The sequence below is a fragment of the Lissotriton vulgaris genome, chromosome 7 (assembly GCF_964263255.1).
Source record: "Lissotriton vulgaris chromosome 7, aLisVul1.2, whole genome shotgun sequence".
NCBI classification, from domain to species: Eukaryota; Metazoa; Chordata; class Amphibia; order Caudata; family Salamandridae; genus Lissotriton; species Lissotriton vulgaris.
This window is the reverse complement of record NC_141695.1, coordinates 23,875,547-23,898,463: the sequence shown is the minus strand read 5'-3', so window position 1 is coordinate 23,898,463 and position 22,917 is coordinate 23,875,547. Positions and strand designations below refer to the sequence as shown.

The 22,917-nt window shown below is 48.3% G+C and overlaps 1 pseudogene; it reads right to left on the bottom strand.

The window, feature by feature from the left end:
* Positions 1–21,464: 21,464 nt before the first annotated feature.
* LOC147700551 (cornifelin homolog pseudogene) lies at positions 21,465–21,793 on the bottom strand (annotated as a pseudogene).
* Between the last annotated feature and the right edge of the window lie 1,124 nt (positions 21,794–22,917).

Genomic DNA, 22,917 nt, shown 5'->3' with positions numbered 1-22,917 from the left:
GAGGAAGAAGGACTAATGTTTGGCCCTTTTATAGCATAATCTCTATGGTCATTCCCTGGTGTTCATGGGAAATGTAGTTTTGTTTTTTATTGGCTGCTGAGCATTTCATTAAAGAAATGAGAAAGCATAATCGGAGCCTCCTGTCCTGACATAGAATTATGCTCCATGCGTACCGCTAGGAGCAGAGTGAGAAACATGTGAAGGCTCTTTTGAAGTGTTGCAGGGTAAAAGGTTCACACCTCATAATGCGCATCGCCCGCCGGCTTCTTCTAAAGGAAAGCTTGGCAAGTTCCAGGCGGGACTGTAGAAAAAGGTAGGGCTAGGACCTTTCTCAAGATTTGCCCGGCGCTAACCGCCCTTGTACCATTCAAATTACCAAGCAATGAGGCAGGCGCCGGAGACCAGAAGGCAGGAAACAGAAGTTTATTCCGACGGAGCAGAACACATCAGATCAGACAACAAGGTATCGTCTCGAGGTGCTCTAACAGCCTCTCGGAGGCCTGGCCTCTTATACACTGGTTTATGGCATGTGACCTTTCTTTATTATAATCAGAACATTGTGAAGCCAGGAAAAAGACATCCCCGTAATCCTCGTGTCAATCCCACCCCCATATACTTCCACAATAGAGGTCCTCAACCTGCTGATAAGAGGAGGGGGTCATCACGCAGCTGAGTGTTCCGTCGAGTCTTAGGATGTGTGCGCCTGATCATATCACAGGGGGGTGGGGAGGCCTGGATCAATAGAGGGTCCTTTGAAGGAGAGCGACCTCATACAATGAGGGGCAGTAAATGATATCTCCCAGCTTAGGCGATGGCCTCGGACCTGTATGGACAGCTGGACACGAGGGAAGGGGTCATCAAAGGAGTGGTATTCATGCCGCGTGGACAATCGAGCGTGGAGGGAAGGTTTATCAACAGAGGGGCTTTCATGGGAGGAGAGGAGATGTGGGTCAGGCGCAGGCGTGACTCCCAAGGACAGGGTCATGCAGAAGGGTTATGCTCATGAGGGGGAGGGAGGGGGAGCCAGGGTGCGCGGAGGATGCTTGCTGGGTCAGAGGGGCGCGCTGGTGATCGATCGTGGACAGGGAGACCATGATACCTAAAATGGCTGTTGTGCATGTTGTACGTGGGTGACAAGCTGGCGCAGATGATGTTTAGCTCGCAAACTAAAATTCCACAGTCCCCCCTTTTAACATGTCTCGCCAACTTGTCAGTTTGGATTTATCCCCATAAGGCCACGTATTTCTACTTCATAGAGGGGACTCATGTGCTCGTTTCGGAAGTCCAAAGTCTTTGGGCACATACAGTTAGAAACAAGGCCGCACAAAGATGGCAGACATTGGATACCTAAACAACACCCACATAATATCACAACAGGTATCAGTATGAAGGAAAACAACCTCCAACCCCAGTTCTTCAAAGTGTCCCAAAACCAGCTCCCAAGCGACCATCCTTCCTGTTCTTGGTGAACCTCTGAGGAAAGTCTGTGGATGTGTTCAATGGCTTTGTAGACTGAAGGCGAGTTGTCTGGCACGTAGGTGCAGCAGCTGGATCCGATGATGCGGCATGCTCCTCCTCGGTCGGCTAGGACCACGTCTAGGACAAGACGATTTTGGAGGGTCACAAGGCGGACCGCCTGAAGCTCCGCAGTGTCGTTGGCGAGGATGCCAGCCGTGATGTTGATCGTTGTTTCTATTGCCTGGGTCAGGTGTCGGATAGCACGGCTGTTTGCCATTGGGCCCCACAGAGGAACAAGTCCCTTGGCTGCATCTAGGAACTGTGCTCCGGTGGAGTCGGCTTGTCCAATGTCATCTGCACGCCTCTGTCGGTGATGGTTGGCAGGGGCTACATATGTGGGTGGAAGAACAAAGGCAATGTAACAGGCGCCCCTCCAACCTTTCGGAAGCCAGGTGTAAGCTTTGGTGCCACACACAAAGTACATATTCGGAGAAGCAACAAAGGAAGGGGGGTCAGCTGAGTCCAATGTTCTGGTGATTCGGCAGGCGCTGTGACCCACCAGCTGTGTTCCATGGCCTTCAAGACACACGAGACCTGTGACATTGATAACAGACAGGGCCACAGTCAGAGTAGCGGTAGCTTGTTTTTGCAGATGAGAGAAGGTGGTCCTGGCTGGATTGTGGAGCACCTGTACTTCGACTCGTTCTTTGGCTGGAATGTCTTTAAGGAAGGTGGCGCCCGTGAGCGCAGGACACAGAGCAACAGAGGTCTTTTCGGTTTTGTTCAGCCAGAACCCAGAGTAGAAGTGCGACACTGTCCGGCTGGAGGTGGCGTTGTCCTTGTGGCTCTCTTGCATGAGGATCAACCAGGCGAGGCAGGAGCCGTGAACTGAGAAAGGAGAAGGGATGAAGGGGATGGAGTGTCCAGTGGCATGCGGGAGCAACCCGCAGATCCAACAGTTCGTAGCATTTGCAGCGAGGTTGTGTTGGTGCAGCAGTTGCACGAAGGAATTGTTCCAAAATTCCCTGCGCCTTTCTCGGAGCTGAGGCGACAGAGAGATTAGGTGATGCTCTTTCAGGGGTGTTGGCTGTGCAGTAGGTAGCAATGCCTCATGAGCCGGCGTGCTTTCCTCCAGAATCCAGAAGGAGGTCATGAGGAGGAGGCAGAAGAGGAAGACAATGAAGAGCGCGATTGTCTTTGATTTGTGCAAGTTGTCAGTCTTTGGATTTCTATACTGGGTATTTCCTGTTGCTTCCATCATCTTCTTATCTGGCGCTTCCATCATCTTCTTATCTGGCGCTTCCATCACCTTCAAGGGGCTCGGTAGTGGGCAGAACCACAGACTTCGTTTAGCTTCTCTCCCGGTAACCCTTGATTGTGCTTAGGTCACCGTTCTGAGATTTAACTTAGTCCGTGGCCTACTTAGCCGAAACTCCCTCCTTTCGACGCAGGAAATACCCTTCTCTGGATGGCACAGTGGGATCAGAGAATTTTGCAAGTTCGAGTGCCTCAGTATCGGGATAACAGTCCAATATCGGTCGGTCTTTGCTCAGGAGCTCTTCTTGGGTGCTGACGTTTTCTGTCGTGGCCAGGTTCGCAGAGACCTTCCGGCAATGATGCGCGTGCAGCCAGTGCTTCTTCCCCTCCACTCGAAGCGCCGTTCGGGTGGTAATCAACACTTGCCAGGGGCCCGTCCACCGCGGTTCCAGACTCTTGGTCCGCTGGAAATTTCGTATCAACACGAAATCTCCCGGTTGGATGTCGTGGCCGGGGCCCCTGGAAGCATCGGGGATGGCCTGCTGCACCTGTTGATGAATGACAGACAACGTTTTAGTTAACTTGCACAAATAATCAGATAGTAGGACGTCTGGGACGTCATGAATGGAGGTCGGTTTGGGAGCAGTCCAGAGATTTATTGGTCGCCCAAACACGACCTCGTAGAGGGTCAAATGGTGCTTGGTGGGAGTGGAGCGCATCGATAACAAGGCCAGTGGGAGGGCATCCGGCCAGTTAAGTCCAGTGGTGGCCACTATTTTTGACAATTTCAGCTTCAGTGTGGCATTATGGCGTTCCACCAGACCGGCGGATTGGGGGTGGAAGACCGCATGGAACCTTTGCTTCACCCCCAACCCCTTTAGGATTCGTTGGATAACCTCAGCTATGAAGTGGGGGCCATTGTCGCTCCATAAAATTCGACAAAGGCCATAGCGAGGGAAGAATTCCTTCAGTAGTACTTTGGCAGTAGTCATGGCAGTGTTGTCACGGGTTGGATAAGCCTCTACACATTTGCTGAAGGCACATACAATGACTAGTACATACTTCAAGCCCTGGCATCTCTCTAGTTGGATGTAGTCCATCTGAAGGACCTCAAAGGGGTGATTGGGGGTCCCAAACCCTCCCTGGGGTACCACAGTTCCTTTCCCGGGGTTGTGTTGCAAACAGATAAGGCACTGCTGAACTAGGCGTCTGGCTGAGTCGGGGATTTTGTCGTTGTGCCAGACTTTGGAAATGAGTTCGATCATGGGTGCGGATCCTATGTGTGCAGGGGAATGAGCCATTGTCAGTATGGGGATCAGGTATGAGTCGGGTAGCAACCATCTGTTTGCATCTTTTGTTCGCCAGCAGCCCTCTTCGTCCTTCAAACCCACCCCTGCCCACTTAGTTAGTTCGTGAGGGGTGCTGGCCGACTGAATGTCTCTGATCATTACCCTTGCGTCGCTCCATTTCTCTGCTTGTGACCTGGTTACATACATGCGTGTCACCGTCCTATTCTCAGCTGTGGTTCGTGCAGTGATGTCGGCCAATGCATTCCCTTGTCCGACTAAGTCTGTTACCCTTTTGTGTGCCTGACATTTGATCACCGCTAATCGTTTGGGGAGGAGAACTGCTTCAATCAGGGCGGAGACTAGATCTCCGTGGAGGATAGGGGTGCCGTGGGACGTCAGGAATCCCCTCTCCCTCCACAGGAGTCCAAAATGGTGGACCACTCCGAAGGCATACTGGCTGTCCGTATATACGTTCGCGGTGGTCCCTGCGGCTATGATGCATGCTCGGGTGAGGGCTATCAGCTCTGCTGCCTGGGCAGATCGCTGTGCGATGCAGGCTGTTTCAACTACTGTTCGGGCTGTCGTTACTGCATAGGCAGCTGAAGTGGTGCCATCTGGGAGTTTGATGCACGAGCCGTCTACCCATAGCTCTCCATCGGGGTCAGTAAAAGCAGTGTCTCGGAGGTCAACCCTACTCCTAGTTTGTTCGTCCGTGAGGGTCACACAGTCGTGTATGGGAGGGACGTCGGGGTCATTTTCAGGCAGGGGCAGCAATGTGGCAGGATTCAAAGTCGTGCATCTCTTTAGTGTGATGTGGGGTGCAAGTAGCGTCAGTTCGTACCCTGTCAGTCGTGCGCTAGTCAGGTGTTGAGTCTTGGTTTGGTTCAGGAGGGTGTCAACAGCATGGGGTACTAGCACAGTGAGGGAGTTGGAAAGTACGATTCCCTCGCTCTGACGGATAGAGACAGCAGCGGCAGCTACTGCTCGAAGGCAGGCAGGCAAAGCTCTGGCTACAGGATCAAGAGTGGCGGAGAAGTAGGCACAAGGGCGCTGCTTAGGACCAATCGATTGAGTTAGGACAGACAATGCGCATCCCTCCCTTTCGTGGGTGAAGAGGGAGAAGGGTTTGGAGGAATCCGGCGTTCCGAGGACGGGTGCTGAGCAGAGTGCATCCCGTAATTCCTTAAAGGAGGCTTGACACTCAGCGGTCCAAGGAAGCGGGGAGGGGACATCTTTGGTCAGCAGGGCAAGTAATGGTTTCACAATGAGGCTGTAATTAGGCAACCACTGTCTGCAAAAAGAGGTTAGGCCAACCAAAGAGCGGACCTGCTTTTGTGTTTTTGGGATGGGGGTGTCTAGGATGGTTTGGATTCGGTCGGGTGTAAGTTTCCTCCCTTCTTTGGACAGAAGATGGCCTAGGTAAGTCACTTGTGGCTGGCAGAACTGTAACTTCTTTTTGGAGACTTTATGGCCATTTTCTGCAAGAAAGTGTAGGAGTTGGACGGTGGCTGTCGTTGCAAGCGGGGTGGTGTCGGCCACTAAGAGGATATCATCGACATACTGGATCAACACCACTCCATCTGGTAGCTGGAAGGCATCCAGCTGCCTTTTGAGGGCCTGGCTGTAAATGCTGGGACTCAGTGTACCCCTGGGGAGCTCTACAAAATCGGTACGAGCGGGATTTTAAAGTGAAGCCGAAGAGATAACGGCTGTCTGGATGAATGGGGATAGAGAAAAACACGTTCTTAAGGTCGATAACAGTGAAGGTGGTGGCAGTGGACGGGATGAGGGTCAGAATGGTAGTGATATCGGAGACTACAGGGTATTGGGGTACGACCACTTTGTTAATCTCTCGCAAGTCGATGATGAAGCGATATGCTTTCTCATCTCCCTCGCCTTGCTTCTTAACAATGGGTAGGATTGGGCTGTTGCAGACGTTGCTAACCACCTCTTCAACCACTCCTGCATCTACCAGAGACTGAATGATCGCTACCAGTGCCTTCTCACCCTCTGGGGATATCCGATATTGCGGGAGTTTCGGGAGCATAGCGTCCTGTCGTACAGTTATATGAATAGGATCAATCATCATTCGCCCCACATCAGAGTCATTTTTGGCCCATAGGTACGGAGGCAGGGTGTCAAGCAGGGACAGGTCAGCGTCAGTTATGGAGCACATGTGTCGTGGGGGACGGGATCTGGGCATGTCTGGGTTGTCGTACAAGATGACTCGTATTCCATCTGGGGAACACCTAATGGTAGCTCGAAAATGTTTCAGTAAGTCAATGCCCATAATGGCGTCAGGGGAGTTGGAGGAGAGCAGAAATGTCGCGTCAGTGGTGTTGTTTTCTAGGTCAAAGGTAATAGGTACGGCAGGGGGTTAGTGGAGGGCGTTCCATCGAAACCTATCGAGGTTATGTGTGAGCCAGACAAGGGTGCCCTTGGAATCAGTCGTTTTGATAACACACTACGTGTCGCCCCAGTGTCTACCAAGAATGGAGACTCTGTACCCAGGACCTTAGCGGAGACATAAGGACCTTGCTGGTCAACACAGAGCTCGACTGGATCCCTCCCTTGCCCCTGGCAGTCCTATGCAAAGTCGGGGGCATTTTCACCTTCGGACAGCTGATATTGGTTCTGTCGGGGACGGTCAAATGTGTTCAGTCTCCCTGATCTGTCATTGTTGGTGTCGTTGGTGTGCCCTCGTCCTTGTACTCTATTTCTCGGATCACCTGCCACATCCCTGGAGTCCCTATTTCTATTCATCTCTAGCATAACCGGACACTGGTATTTCCAATGGCCGAACCCTTTGCAGAAGGCGCATTGGTCATTGCTAATGTCTCTACGTCCAGTGTGGGGTGTGGGAGTGTGATCTTTAGGAGGTAGATCTCTGGGGGTGGCTGATTGGTAGTTCCCCCTTTGATGTTCCCGTCCTACCGTTATACCTTGTATCTGGGCTATCATTACCCTTTCTTTTAAATCTTTCTTCTTTTTCTCGGACGCCCTATCATTCTCATTCTTTTGGTGCTCGTAATACTGAGCCATCTGAAGGATAGCTGCGGGTTTGGAGGCCCCCCAACTACTCTCACTCGTCTGCAGCTTTTGGGAGACCTCTTGTGTTAGGCCCTTTACGTAATTTTGTACAAACAGGTGCTGTCCGGTTGCAGTGGTCATGTCTTGGCCACTGTAGTCGGAGAACACTGTCTCGAACCGGGAGAAGTATTCTGACACATCTTCCTGGGGTTTCTGTCGACAGGCCGTGACTATCGACCAGTCTACCTTTCTTTCTGGGATCAGTGTCTTTAATTTCTGAACTATTTTGTCTGGGAGTTCCAGTATGTCTTTTACTGGTTTCCTTCCAGGCTCTCGCTGTCTATCTAATTTACCGAGTTGGTCCCAGGTATGTCCAAACAGATCCGTGTGGTCAGCCTTCCGGATTTGCTTCCACACATCAGCTGGCAGGCATAACCCAAAGAACAAGTCAATGTCCGCTAAAGTCATTATTGTCGAACCCAAGGCTGTGCCTAATTCGGTATAGAATGCTGTCGGGTTCTTTCTTAAATCGGGCAGAGTTTGTTTGAAGGTTAGGATATCTTGTCGGTCCCATGGTTGGTAAACCCAATTATACACAACCCTCCCTTTTGCATCTGCATTATTAATATCATCGCTTGTTCCTTGGCCACGGGGCGGGATCCAGTAAGGGGCCGCTTCTCTGATAGGCATCATAGTATTGGCTACTTCTACCGAGGTCGTTTCAGGGACCGTAACCTTGGCTTCTGGTTTTTGTTCCGTGAGATGGCGGAGGACCTCAAGTATCTGCATGAAGAGTTCCGTCGCCTCACATTCAGTCCCATCTCCAACATCGATCTTCCTATACAGCGTTGTTAGTTTAGCGGGACCCTTACTTTGATACCTATCTTCATATGCGTTCAGGGTGTGGTAGCTGAATCGCAAAATGAAATGCCGCCTGTGGCTGTCGGCATGTGAATTATATATGTTCATTGTGTACTCTTCGCTCTCCCTTCGTTCTACTAAGGTCTTTGCTATTTTGTCGATCCCATCCTGCTCATCTTTGCTCAACCTATTTGGTCTGGCTCGTGGTTGTTTACTAGCCTCGGGGTCGTCTGACGATGTTGTTGATGTGGCTGGTGCAGAGGCCGTGAGGGCTGGTGCACTAGCACTAAGGTCGCTTTCGCTCGCACTCGGAGCTTGAAAGCTTTGTCGGCAGGGGGCATATGGAGGGGGCATGTAGATGATTGGGGGACCTAGCAGTAACTCATCGTTCGCCCGTTGTTTGGAGGGCAATTCAGGGTAGAGTGCAGAGGGGGTCCTAACAGGACATTGGCCTGTCGACCCTAATTCTTGGTTTTGTGTAGCTTCCTTTCTTTCTTTTATTTCCTCTTCCAGTTGCTTTGCGGCTAGGTGGGCTGCCTTTCGTAATTCTTTCCCTATTTTTGCTTCTTCTCTTTTCTTTCGTTGTTCCGTTTCTTTGCGCCACATGCCGATACTGTCGAGCATAGTGGGCGTGGTCTTATTCTTCTGGAGCGCTATTTCTAATGTTTTTATTTTATTTTCATTAAAGGAACCTATCAGTGGCCACTGACTTTCAGGGTTCTTTTTTGTATATTTATGCCATAACTTAGTATAAGCTATAGCGACTAGTCCATGCTTAGTGAACATGTCCTTATTAGGGGTGCCCGCCAGTGGAGCTGGATGGTTCATCTCCAATAAGCGGTCCGGGCTAAACAGGCTACCAACCAGTGGGGAGAAGATAGGCATGACGGATTACAACGGGGACAAAAGTCTGCACTACCTATCTTATCACGGCGGGCAAAGACTAGACAGAATATTTCTATTCTCCGTTGTTTGCCGGCGGTGAATACCTCAAACGAACCAATACCGAATAATCGGTCAATCAAACAATTCAGTGGGGAGAATAAGTGGGCACGAAAAGTTATCGTTACCCACTCTTTCTCTACCTGCAAAGAGAGACCTTGTTCTTCCCTGTTTGCAGACAAAGAATCTCCAGACAATAATCCACGAATGACAGTTCGGGAAACAGTGGGGGAGGAAGATAGGCACGACGGATTACAACGGGGACAAAAGTCTGCGTTACCTATCCTTCACTGCTTGCAAAGAGAGAGCCTGTTTGTTTTTCTCCGTTTGCAGACAGTGAATCTCCAGAGGTTTCAACAAAGCGTAATACTAGTATTATCCAAACAAAACAATCTTTTCTCAATTCGTCGTGTTTACACAACCTTACCCGGACCGCATGGACGGTTTCCTGTCTCCTGGATCCAGCGCCCGATCGTCCTCTCTCCTTCGTGATGCCCGTGGCACTCCTGATGGTTCCCAGTCAGGACCGTAGATCACTCGAGAGAGGTCTGTTCGGAACTAGTGAAGGTCGGATGATCGGCTGTCAGACAAGGGTCTATCGGACACGAGCTCTTCCCGATCGTTGCAGTCGTTCACTCTGTCGTCGGGACCTCTCCCACTGGATCCACGTGTCGCTGATGGGCCCCACGCTTTGGGACGCCAATTGTAGAAAAAGGTAGGGCTAGGACCTTTCTCAAGATTTGCTCGGCGCTAACCGCCCTTGTACCATTCAAATTACCAAGCAATGAGGCAGGCGCCGGAGACCAGAAGGCAGGAAACAGAAGTTTATTCCGACGGAGCAGAACACATCAGATCAGACAACAAGGTATCGTCTCGAGGTGCTCTAACAGCCTCTCGGAGGCCTGGCCTCTTATACACTGGTTTATGGCATGTGACCTTTCTTTATTATAATCAGAACATTGTGAAGCCAGGAAAAAGACATCCCCGTAATCCTCGTGTCAATCCCACCCCCATATACTTCCACAATAGAGGTCCTCAACCTGCTGATAAGAGGAGGGGGTCATCACGCAGCTGAGTGTTCCGTCGAGTCTTAGGATGTGTGCGCCTGATCATATCACAGGGGGGTGGGGAGGCCTGGATCAATAGAGGGTCCTTTGAAGGAGAGCGACCTCATACAATAAGGGGCAGTAAATGATATCTCCCAGCTTAGGCGATGGCCTCGGACCTGTATGGACAGCTGGACACGAGGGAAGGGGTCATCAAAGGAGTGGTATTCATGCCGCGTGGACAATCGAGCGCGGAGGGAAGGTTTATCAACAGAGGGGCTTTCATGGGAGGAGAGGAGATGTGGGTCAGGCGCAGGCGTGACTCCCAAGGACAGGGTCATGCAGAAGGGTTATGCTCATGAGGGGGAGGGAGGGGGAGCCAGGGTGCGCGGAGGATGCTTGCTGGGTCAGAGGGGCGCGCTGGTGATCGATCGTGGACAGGGAGACCATGATACCTAAAATGGCTGTTGTGCATGTTGTACGTGGGTGACAAGCTGGCGCAGATGATGTTTAGCTCGCAAACTAAAATTCCACAGGACTGGTGACTGAAAAGCCCGTGGCTACAGCAGGTCTGTTTGTGTGAACACACGATCAGAACAATATGCAAAACTACTTAACACTCATGAAACTGTTCATATTTAATTACCCACTCTGTCCTATAATAAGATGGCATGTTGTGTTATGGTACTTAACTTTTTTGTTTTTTATGTAGTGTAAACTTGCCGCAAAAGTATGCCATGCAGGTGTATGCGTTGATAAAAAAAATAACTTAAAGTGAATACATGCAACAAAATACAAAATATAATAACATGTTACAAATACTTAGCACATTTTAAGATTGTGGAAATGTTCCACATGTATTAAAAATTCACACATATCATTCAATCCAAAGCGTACATTTTATCAGAAGAATGTGCAAATACTGGGGTTTTCATGTATTTTGAACACAACATGGTGTAAAGAGATTCCTTTGTTCGATATGTAATTCGTTCTAAGTTGACACTGAACACCCTGAAAATATAAGACTTGGGTATTGTTTTTGCTTTGCAAAATTGTGGAACTTATAGACATAACTTCACTTCATTATAGTTCTTAAGCTCACTCCGAAAAGCATTGCAAGACTTGAGGCTTCCTTATAAGTTAACTTCTTTATTGTATTTCTCTAGCAGCAAAGAAAACATGAACACTCATAACATGGATGACGAAAAAATAAACCGTCATAACCAAAAATAGGTCAGCAGTTCAGTGTGCCAATAACCGCACAATAAGGGCTTCAATCAGTGACAAGTCCAATGTATAACTTTGCAACTTTAGGCTTTTCAGAAAATCTAAGTTTAACATTACTCGAAAGTGGAGTCAAATTTACAAGTGTAAAATTACTACTGACAAAAAGGAGCATTAGTAAGTCTAGCACTACACATGGCCACCCACTCATACAGCAACACATTCCAATAGAAAACAAGCATTTGCAATGCAATTGGTCTTGCATTTGCGAGAGTTTAAGCTATTGGCATTGTAAATTACAATGCCATTTATTTATGTTTTAAAAACCAAAACGTAAATAAAAGGCATTGCCTTTTACAATGCCAACAGCTCAAACTCTCACAACTGCGAGACCTATTGCATTGCAAATGCTTGTTTCCATTGGTGCCCAGCATTTTGCGTCACCAGTTATGCAAAACAGGGTGTTATGATTGTCCAGGAGGGTTTTGAGTCCCTCCTGGTTACCACCCTGTCCACTTTTGGCCCCACCTACCAGGATTGGATCTTTTACTTGCAGCGGGAGACAGTGTCTCTTAATTAGCCACTAAGGACTTTTTTTTGCTCCACCCACGCGTCATACAGCTTGTTTCCGTAACCAGAGACATTAAATGTTATTTCACAATGTGTGGAACAGACATTAAGTCCTTCCCCAAAATCTGAGTTATTTTTTATTTTATTTACGTCACTTATAATGTGCCTGAGTCACCCCAAATGGGGTATCTCCGCGCTGTGGACAGCTGTAAGGGCGGACAACCAAATTAGAAGAGATGTGTTTTGAGCTTTTTTCAGAAACCAAGGTAGTTGGTGATTAGACGGATCTCAGTGGGTAGCTGATTCCAAAGTTTGGGGGCGAGATATGAGAAGGACTTTCCACCCAATCTGGCATATCTTATCCGCGGGACCTTGAGCAGGCCCTTTCCTTCAGAGCGGAGAGAGCAGGGAGCGATATATTTCACCAGCTTGTCTGCGAGATAAGTCGGTCCCATCTGGTTTATGCCTTTGAAAACGATACAGCATACTTTGAAGTATATTCTTTTCCGGACTGGCAACCAGTGGAGTTTTCGCAGCAGGGGGAGAGAGGGGGTACGATAGGGAGATCCGGTTACCAGGCGGGCCGCAGTATTCTGTACCACCTGCAGGCCTTGCAAAGCTGACTCCCTAGCGGCAATCAGCAAGGCATTGCTAAAGTCCAACTGACTGAGTACCAGGGCATGGACCAGGGTTTTGCGTGTGGAAACCGGCAGAAAGTGAAAAACTTTCCGAAGAAGGCTTAGAGCAAAGAAGCAAGCTTTTTTTATTGCCTCTATATTTACATCCATATTAAGGTCATTGTCAATCAACACCCCTACGTTTTTGACAACTGTCTTTGGCTGAGGAGAAGGACCCAGATCATCAGGCCACCAGCTGGGGGACCAGCTGGTGATAGCGTCCTTGAAGAGTATGACTTCCGTCTTCCCTGCGTTGAGCTGTAAGAAGTTACTGCTCATCCAGGAAGTTATATCTCTCATCCCTTCTTGAAAAAGCCTTTGGATATTCGGTGTGTCTTTCTTATACGAGAGGATAAGTTGTGTATCATCTGCGTATGAGATTGGGATAAACCCAATCTTCCTGAGAAGGGCCGCAAGGGGGGCAATGTATATATTAAATAAAGAGGGACTGAGACATGATCCCTGTGGTACTCCCTTGATGACTTGGGTGGTCTTGGAAGAAAAAGGTCCCAGTTTGACTGTTTGAGTCCTGTTACTGAGAAAATCCCGAAGCCAGGTCAATGCTGAGTTCTGGATGCCTATGGAGCTCAGTCTATCCACAGGATTTGATGGGAAATGGTATCAAAAGCGGCGGACAGGTCAAGCAGTATAAGAATAACTGCTTGACCGTCGTCCGCCATCATGCGAATGTTGTCCGTTACATTGACCAGAGTTACCAATGTAAAACAAGCATTTAAAATGCAATAGGTCTCGCCTTTGATTAAGTTAAAGCCATTTCCTTTGCTAATGGTATTGTATAGCAAAGCAAATGGCTTTAACCTCTTAGGTGCTCGTGACGAGACCAGCTCGTCATGATTCATGGTGGAGTTTGGCTCATGACGAGCTGGTCTAGTCATAACGGCGCTGCTCCACCCACGCGCGATTAATTCCCCGCCTGTGCGGGCAAATTTATCAGCTGTGATGAGACCAACTCGTCATGAGCACAGCTCCATCGTGACTCATGACGAGCTGGTCTTGTCACGAGCACCGCAGCGCCACACTCACCCCCTGCCCCCCCTCACCATGGGGGAATTACCCCCCGCAGGGAAGGGGTTAACTTAATAAGGTGAGACCTTTTGCATTTTTAATGCTTTTTAGGTCGAGCCTAGACGTGCAAGCAATGCGAAGCATTGCTTGCTTTCTGCTCGACAACTATTGTTGTCCGTTTCTGGGAATGTAGACACGAGTCGGACGCACGCTTTTCCAGTGTCAGTTTTGTCCGCGGGAGCGCGCTGCTGGCCGCTTGCTGTGTGTGTGGTGTCAGGTTCGCTTTTGCTGCAGGCGAGTGCTGATAAAGGCCTGACACCATGTCCAAACACATTCATGCGCTTGCTAATGTTTAAAGTGCGTATGCATAATATTTTCAGACCTTCGATTTAATTAAAAATGCCATTTCAACAGCTAATTATATTTTAGCAAAAAAGGATGACATCTTTGCCTTTACAAACAATGAAGATGACACAAACATAACGAACAATGTTTTGCAACAACAGCAATATCACTAGATTAAGTCAAGTCAAGTCAAGTCAACGAATTTATATAGCGCACTACATACCCGGAGGGTTTCAAGGCGCTTAGGAAGGGGAGGAGGATTACTTGTCAAATATCCAAGTTTTAAGTTGCTTTCTGAATGCTAGGTGGTTCTGGGTAAGGTGAAGGTAAGCGGGGAGTGAGTTCCATGTTTTAGCAGCCAGGTATGAAAAGGATCTGCCTCCCATGGTGGTCTTGTTGATGCGAGGTACAGTGGCGAGGGCTTGGCAGGAAGAACGTAGTTGGCGGGAGGGGGTGTAGAAGGACAGTCGTGAGTTGAGGCAATCTGGACCGATGTCGTAGAGTGATTTGTGTGCGTGGGTAAGCAGTCGGAAGGTGATCCTCTTATTGACGGGTAGCCAGTGGAGGTCTTTAAGGTGACCAGAGATGTGATCGTTGCGTGGGATGTCTAATATGAGTCTGGCTGAGGCGTTTTGGATTCGTTGGAGTTTCTTCTGGAGTTTTGCGGTAGTACCTGCGTAGAGGGTGTTTCCGTAGTCCAGTCGGCTCGTGACCAGAGCGTGGGTGACTGTTTTCCTTGTTTCGGAGGGGATCCAGCGAAATGTTTTTCTGAGCATGCGAAGAATGTTGAAGCAGGAAGAGGATACGGCGCTGACTTGTCTGTTCATTGAGAGTGAAGAATCCAGAATGACGCCTAGGTTCCGTGCGTGGTCTGTCGGGATGGGTGCTTTTCCGAGGGCTTCCGGCCACCAGGAGTCGTCCCATGCGGAGGGGGATGTACCTAAGATGAGGACTTCTGTTTTGTCTGAGTTCAGTTTCAGACGGCTTTGTTTCATCCATTCGGCAACTTCTTTCATTCCTTCGTGTAGGTTGGTTTTGGCGGTGCTGGGGTCATTGGTGAGGGAAAGGATCAGTTGAGTGTCATCCGCGTATGAGATGATGTTGAGGTTGTGTTGGCGTGCGATGGCCGCGAGGGGGCTCATGTATACGTTGAAGAGGGTGGGACTGAGTGAGGATCCTTGTGGTACGCCGCAGATGACTTCAGAGGCCTCGGACTTGAATGGTGGAAGGCGGACTCTCTGGGTTCTTCCGGTGAGGAACGAGGTGATCCATTCAAGTGCTTTTCCTTGGATTCCGATGTTATTGAGGCGTTGTAAAAGGGTGCTGTGGCAAACTGTGTCGAATGCTGCAGAGAGGTCGAGGAGGATGAGGGCGACTGTGTCTCCGTTGTCCAGTAGAGTTCGAATGTCGTCTGTTGCTGCGATGAGGGCGGTCTCAGTGCTGTGTTTTGCTCGGAAGCCAGATTGTGAGGGGTCGAGGGATTTGTTGGCTTCAAGGAAGGCGGCGAGCTGGTTGTTGACAGCTTTCTCGATGACTTTGGCCGGGAATGGAAGAAGCGAGATGGGGCGGTAATTTTTGAGTTCGGTGGGGTCCGCTGTGGGTTTTTTCAGAAGGGCGGTGAGTTCAGCGTGTTTCCAGTCTTCCGGGAAGGTGGCGGAGTTGAAGGAGCAGTTGATGACGTCTCGGAGGTGCGGTGCTATGACGGAGTCTGCTTTGTTGAAGATGTGGTGAGGACATGGGTCTGACTGAACGCATAACGTGCCATTAAGCTCAGGCGAGTGCTGATGAAAGCCTGACACCATGTCCAAACACATTCATGCGCCTGCTAATGTTTAAAGTGCGTATGCGTAATATTTTCAGACTTTCGATTCAATTAAAAATGCCATTTCAACAACTAGTGATATTTTAGCAAATAAGGATGACATCTTTGCACACACTCACACACGCGCAGATGCACACACACGCAGGCACACACCCCTACCCCTCCCTTACCGGGCTCGCACCATCTGGAACACGCCGGGCACTGGAGCTCCTCTGCCAGGCCAGCACGAAGCGGGGCTCTCCCCTTAGGCATGGGAGCCCCGCAGTCTCCCCGCTGGTCTTCACCCAGGCCCCCTCCTGGGACCCAGGACTTCAGATGCAGCACTTCGTTTTCGCTCCGGGGCTCGCTACTAAAACGAAACTTAAGGATGGCGCGCATGCGCAGGCAGCCCCCACAGACAGTGTGAGCAGTTATGTGAATTCAGGAGAGTCCATTTCAGGAGTAAGTGGAGTCAAAGTCAAAGTCAAAAGAACTTTATTTGAATGTTCATAGTAACATCCATAAAAGCACATTTCAATAAAATTTTACAATTAATTCATATATAACTAGAAATCACATAAAGTAAAAAGTTTACAGGCAGAATACACAATTAAAAAACATTTAAATATAAATAGTTAAACTGATTAAAAGAAAAACTCTCGACAAAAACACAAATTATCCCTCCATGCTTTTCCTGAATTTGATCGCAAGTTTTAAAAAACTACATACAAACAAAGTGCAATCACTACTTAGTTATGTGAATTCAGGAGAGTCCATTTCAGGAGTAAGGGGAGTCTGTAAGTGATCCTCTATGCTTCTTGCTACCTCTTAGCTTTCACCTCGCTAGAACTCCTTGCGCAAACCCGACTATTTTGAAATATATATTTTTGTAGGGGATGTTACGTTTTGCGAAGCCTTCCAGGAGAATGAGTCATGTGCTCAACATTAAAGACTCCTCTGGTGCACCCCTCTGTGGTGCAGTCCAGCGTTCAGCTGGAGTGTGCCTGTAGCAGCCTCGTCTAGCTAGGAAAAGTTTTTGAAGGAATGTCAACTCCACCGTCCAGCGCTCTGCAACCGGCAGGAACCTGGAGACCCCGGGGGGATTCGCAATGAGGGAGCGAGACGCGACCTGCCCATTGCCCGCTGTTCCAAGGGACAATTCAGCGACTCCCCTGTGAGGTGGATTAAGCAGAGATTGAAGAGCATGGTGAAGCTGCCCCGGGACCGCGGAGAAGTATTTGAAAAACGCAGCACCCCTAGGTACAGCCCGGGGCAAAGGGTTGTTGACACTGCCAGGCTGAACCACTGCTGATGTGGGGGAGCAGACATGGAAGAGGAGGACCAAGCGGCTTCTCCAGAGCCCCAGGAGGAGACGGGCATGTCCGAGGGCTTTTCCAGGCTCTGGACCGATGTGATGGGGATGCTGGTGAGTGTTTGTGTGCAGCCGGTGACAGGGTCGGGGAGGGGAGAGCGCTGGGGAGCTTGCGGGACAGGGAAGAGCTCATCCAGTCATATTTGTGAAGGTGCATACTGGATACTGTAGTCCTGCTTGTGCAGCGAAGAAAGTAAATCCATACGGGAGGGGGCAAAAAGGACTGAGAGCCATCCCTACACACACCGACATGCTGCAACATCGTACTGTTCTTTATTGCTTTGTTTGATTTTACTTCTGTATAGTTACATACCTTGTCGTAGGTGTCTGTGTGATTTACAGTGGCACAGTAGTTGCCACCCACAAAAACTGGTACTCACGTTTTCCGACCTCGGAAGGATGAATGGATGCGCGAGCCTTTATCAGACTGGTTGTAATATCAATACATGTAAGTCACGTAAATACAACACATATTGCATTACAAATGCTATAGGTGTCACGTTTGCGAAAGTTAAAACTATTGGCATTGTAAATGACAAAGCTATTAATTTCGCTATTTTCAAAACCAACACATATAAAACATTTGTCATTTACAATACCAATAGCTCAAACTTTCTTAATGCGAGACCTATTGCATTGCAAATGCTTGTTTATAATCTGTGTGGCCTCCTAACACATTAAGCTGCTGTGGTAGTGAGGTACGGGGGCAGGACAAATATCTCTAGAGAACGGGACCCATCTGGCATCCCCCTAGATTCAAGCCCCAGTGTAATCGCTGTTTTTGCTGCTATTTTTTTTTATTTTTTATTTTTTTTTTTGTTACAAAAATAATTTATTGCACAGTTGTTCTTCTAGTGTAAAATAGATGTGCTGCAACAACCGTTAGACAGTAGCAGATATATATGATCAGCAGTACAATGAAAATAAAAGGATAGTACAGTTCTACCATCTTGCAATAAGCATGAATACATACATGAATATAAAATGCAGGATAAAAGTGTGGCTACTCCTACAATGCCTATCTAGATGTACCTAAGTGTATCTACCATGTGAGTAGGTGTGAAGCCAAGAAACCCTCTAGGATTTAGTCAAACTCCATTTCCTGAAGTGAAAGAGTATGAGACCCAGTCCTGGTCTCGAGTTGGACACCCGCAAGGAATGTGTTAGACCACTGTTAGCTGGAGCGTCTGCTAGTAGGAGCCTCAGCGTCTCTGGTCAGTGTGTCGGCCTGAAAATCTTGGTTCCCTCTACCAACCCTGGCAAGATGTGCAGTATTTATACAAAAAGTATCTAGGGTTTCTTTGTCCCTTGTTTCATGTATAAGTCATTGTTGGATTTGAGGATGACGTATGGGATGAATCTTGTAGGTAGATAAGGTGGGGTAGGCGGTGTATCCCATGCCTGGTTTCCAAGAACCCTCATGAATATTCATTCATACTGGATGAGTCCTTTGATGAAGTTATAGGATGCTATTGTTCAGGAAAAACCCTCCTTCTGCACCTAGGTCGAGAAATAGGTAAAGGTTCAATCCTAAAGGCTTGTTACGGTGTAGTATTAGGGAGATAATGTAGGTGAAGGTGTATGATCTGACCCGGGCCTATATTAGGGTACCTATATGAAACATAACCGTACTAGCCATGTAGCCCCTTCATTACTAAAGGAACCCAATCTATCGTGTATGTGTAGGGAGGTAGCATACCACCAAACAAATGTTGGTGCTCATGGTAAATCAAAGGGGCTACCAGATACTGGCATGCCCTATATTCAGGGCCACTGGAATCATGCGATTGTACGGCAGCGTCAATTTCCGCATATTATAGATTTGCCACATAATCGATCACCTGCCTCATAATCTGCAGATTTTAACAAAAAATGTTGGTCCTAGCTTAAACAGTTCAAAAGTTACTAAAAAAGCAGGAACACATGTTGCCCTGTAGCGGAAGACTCTTTCTAAAGGTTGGCTGGTCACCTTTCTGTTGCCTATTACTATATTAGTGTTAATAAATAATGAAGTAATGCTACCACAAATGTGCTGCATTATGCTACATAATTTTCCTTTTTTTGCAACATAATTTACGCAACACGGCCACATAATTTGACCTCCCCCTGCTGCATAGTTCCAGTGTTGCTGCCTATAATGCGCGGGTAGTGCTGTCGGTTTCGCTGCATATGCAGCTGTTACATATGGAACTGTTGCCCCCCGTATCGGGACACCTCTATTCCTGAGAAGTAGTATAATTGCCTCGCTGTAGTTTACTCCTATCACGACAGGAGTCGCCATTTTAATCAAACAAACTAAAAAACATCTGATTCAAAAAGCACGCAAACCCATAGCTGGGGAATAACCGTTTAATATTCAAGCTTAAAAAAATACAGCAATAGCAGCTCCCTTATTCCTTGTAGAAGGCAACGATTACTACTACGGACGTCTCCGTGTAAGTGTAATGGTGGTTTTCTTGCGTGTGCATATTTAACAACTACTCAAAGGTCCAAGGCATTTTAGTGCTGGAGATGGGCGTCATGTTGCATAAATTGAGACTTTGGCTTAGTTCTACAGGGTTTGACTTTCCCACTCAGGGGTTCCTGTACTTGGTTCAGGGCACCAACACTTGAGCGTGAAAATCCAAGTCATTTAGGCCCGCACAACCCCACTCAACACGCTTGTTGCTATGGTGTCCTTGCTTTTTGGGTAACCAACAGTTCTCTTAAAAGTTGATCAGGGACTCCTTAGTTATTCACATCCAATTTGACTCTTCTTTTTTGGTGAACATTTCTTCATTGAGTCTTTTAAGTCAGTCACAGGTTAGTCCTTTAAAAAGGATCAGGGATGCACTGGGAGATCAAACCCAATTTTTTTCTATATATTATCACCCACAAGTTCCGCACTAAGAAAATCCACTTTATGCTTAAATGTTTAATTCAACAGTCTCATCCTGTTGCTTATCACATGAATATTAACCATACAGAATATTATTAAAACAGCACTAACGCATGTCACAAACAATGAAACTAATATGCACAACTCTAATATAGGTGGAATGTCATTCGGCAACCTAGCACCGCAGGACTACTTCTATGTGCTATACTATGAGAGCAGGGAGGAGCTTAACTTGCATCTAGAGTTTATTGGGATTTAGCGCACTGCATGACTGTTTACAGCATGAAGCCGTAATATTCTGAAGAGAGTGTTCCTTCGAAAGGAAAACGCACATCAGCTGGGCTCAGTTCTTCTTCTGCGGTCATTGGATCAGTGTCGTCTCTCAGGATAGGGATGATGCTGCCGCAGTTTAGCAGCCTCCGGCAGGACCTCGTGCGGTTACCTGGCACAAAGACTTCTCTGAGTTAGTGGGGTTTTTATAGTACTGGCCACTGATCTTTACCCCACATGGGGGAATTTTCATCAAATTCTAGACCATGTGATACTCTTTAGACAAACCAGTATGACAAAAGTACGTCAATTCAGACTACATTGTTTGCTTCATATTTACTGTCTGAACTTCAAGAATAGATAAAAGGGAACTTGTCCAAGATGGATGTCGCATTAGGTGTTTGCCAAGGTCATCTGGATGATTTGACACTTTCACAGGTTCAAATGTCGGCTGGCCAATGATAAAGCAGAAAATGAAGCCTTGTCTGCATAATATGGAGTCTGGCCTTTGGGTCTTCATGAGATTACGGAGTCGATTAAAAAGTAGTGTCTCCGTTACCAGCAAAACATAGACAGGGTTGTTCCAAAAGAGCTTATTCACATGAATAAAGAACAGTTGTAAAGGCAAATAGTGACGTCACTCAGAACATGTGACAACAGTTTTGCTTAAAATGACAGTAATACCAGAACATGTCCTAGTCGGGCTCCCTAAGCCGTTGCGGGGGCCTCCATACATGGGGTGTAGGGCAGGTGGTTTAGGGGGTGAGGCAGGTGAGGAGCTTGTAAGCCGCTCTATATCTTAAGGGAGAACAACCTTTACAACGCAGTTGTTACACTGCGATAGCTTTACAACTCGGCTATTACAATGCAAGTCCTTACAATGACCGCGCTGGATGGCGCTCTATACTAAGGAATAGTAAGATGTACTATTCCAAAACGTTTCCTACTGTTCCACACACTGGAGCTGGAATAGTAAATCATACAATTCCTAAGTCCAGCGCCCACAGCGCAAGTTGTTGTAACGACTTGCGTTGTAACGAACCTGCTGTAAACGACTGTGTTGTGAATGTATGCGATGTAACGTCGTACATTCATCTTAAGGGTTAATAGTAAAGCACGAACTTGTATGAAGTCCTTTTCTGCATGGTAAAGAGGTATTGGTACTAAAGAGAGAGCACGGAGGTAGCAGAGGCTTGAAAACCAGGCCTTAATTGGTATAAAATGGAACTGTAGAGGCTTATATGGTATGCATCTGTACATTAAAGCAGTAGGGCTGCTTCAAATAATCTTTGTTCATTTCTTCATTACGATGAAGGACCCGCATAGCAAGCCGTGGCACAGTGGATGTTGTGGATCAGAAATTCGGAGCAGACCCATTCTTTGGGAAGAGTTGGCCAAGCACCCCTGTAGCCTTTGGGGTGCTTCACTGCCTTGTCTTCAGCTCCCTCGCCATCTGGCACAGCATGCAGTGCCCGCAGAAGCACTGGCAGCAGAAGTCATTACAGATGGCGCCCTCAATGCGCCATCGCTCCCTCATTGCGGCTCGCAGGGCGAGGAAGGCCCCAGGCAGACATGGCAGGCAGAAGTGCTCCCCAAAGTCACGGGAGACCCGGCACATCAGGATGCAGGGTACGAAGGTGCCACACAGACAAATGCTCATGTCATCAAAACAGTCGGTCATCTCGGTGCTCCAGTTCCTCTTTTGTGAGCTGTAGCCCAAGCTCTGAGGGTGGCTGTTGATGGGCATTCTTGGTCGTCTGTCGGGTGCCTTCTCGTCCGTGTAGCTTTCTCTCCTCTGTAGATGGTCTGTTTTTCTCTCCTCGGTGGGCGATGTAGTTTCCTCTCTGTGGAGGGTGGAGCGTTCCCTCTGTGGGGGGTGGAGCTTTCTTCCCTCCGTGGACGGTATCGTTTTCTGTCCTTTCGGTTGCCCCCCATGGCTGCCACGGAATTGCAGTGTCTCGGAGGAGAGTAGCACGCTGTGCTCGCGACGACATTCAGCTCTTTTAGGGTTGCCCGTTGCCGTGACCTCGGTATGTCAGCGTCGGAGGCCTGGGGGGGGTGAGGGGGGGGGGGGGGGGGGGGTGCAGCGCGTTCGGTGAAGGGTCTTCCTTCAGAGCGAATTCTCGGCGGTGGACGCGCTTTCTGTCGTGGTTCCTACGGTTTTGTTTTTGCCCGTTGTCCTTGTTTTGAACATCTCGCCCCACCTTCTGGCCACTCTCGTGTCGGGCGGCCTTGTGCGGGTACAGCCGCTCCATTCTCTGGAACGGCATCTTTCAGCTTTCAGCGGTGGTGGCATCCCAGCACTCTGCGGGTGCTGGGGCTTGTGGGGCGGCGACTCCGGCCTTTAGGCGGCGGAGCAGTGTGTCTCACTTGAGTTCCTGTTGTGCACGATTTTCTGTCAATAGGGGGAACCAGGTTTGAGTCTTAGATGGACGCTCCATAGCCATCCTAATACACTTTATATCCTAGGTTCCTGTGCATATGTCAGAGTATGAGTACAATCATCACAAAATCTTTACTTTCTGTTGCAGAATACTACGGACCTACAAGTAAATGGCAAAAGTCTCAGTATCTCATGTTACTGCACTTCACCTGATTAAAACAGTAGTGGGTGGGTGGGCCTTTTGCATGAGTCGGAACAGTGCTGTTGACTTATCACAGTCACAGTTTTAGCCATTCGCATCAGTTACATTAATCCATCAACTAATTCAGGTACTGTTTCTGTCACAGAAATCTGTTTGACCTGCAGGGTTAACTCTTGGCAGGAATAAGTGGTAGTATTCACACAAGTCACACCACCCAGAACTCCTCCAGGTGTCTACTGTTCAGAAATACATAGGGTTAGTATGTTTTCTTGGTGGCATCAACCCG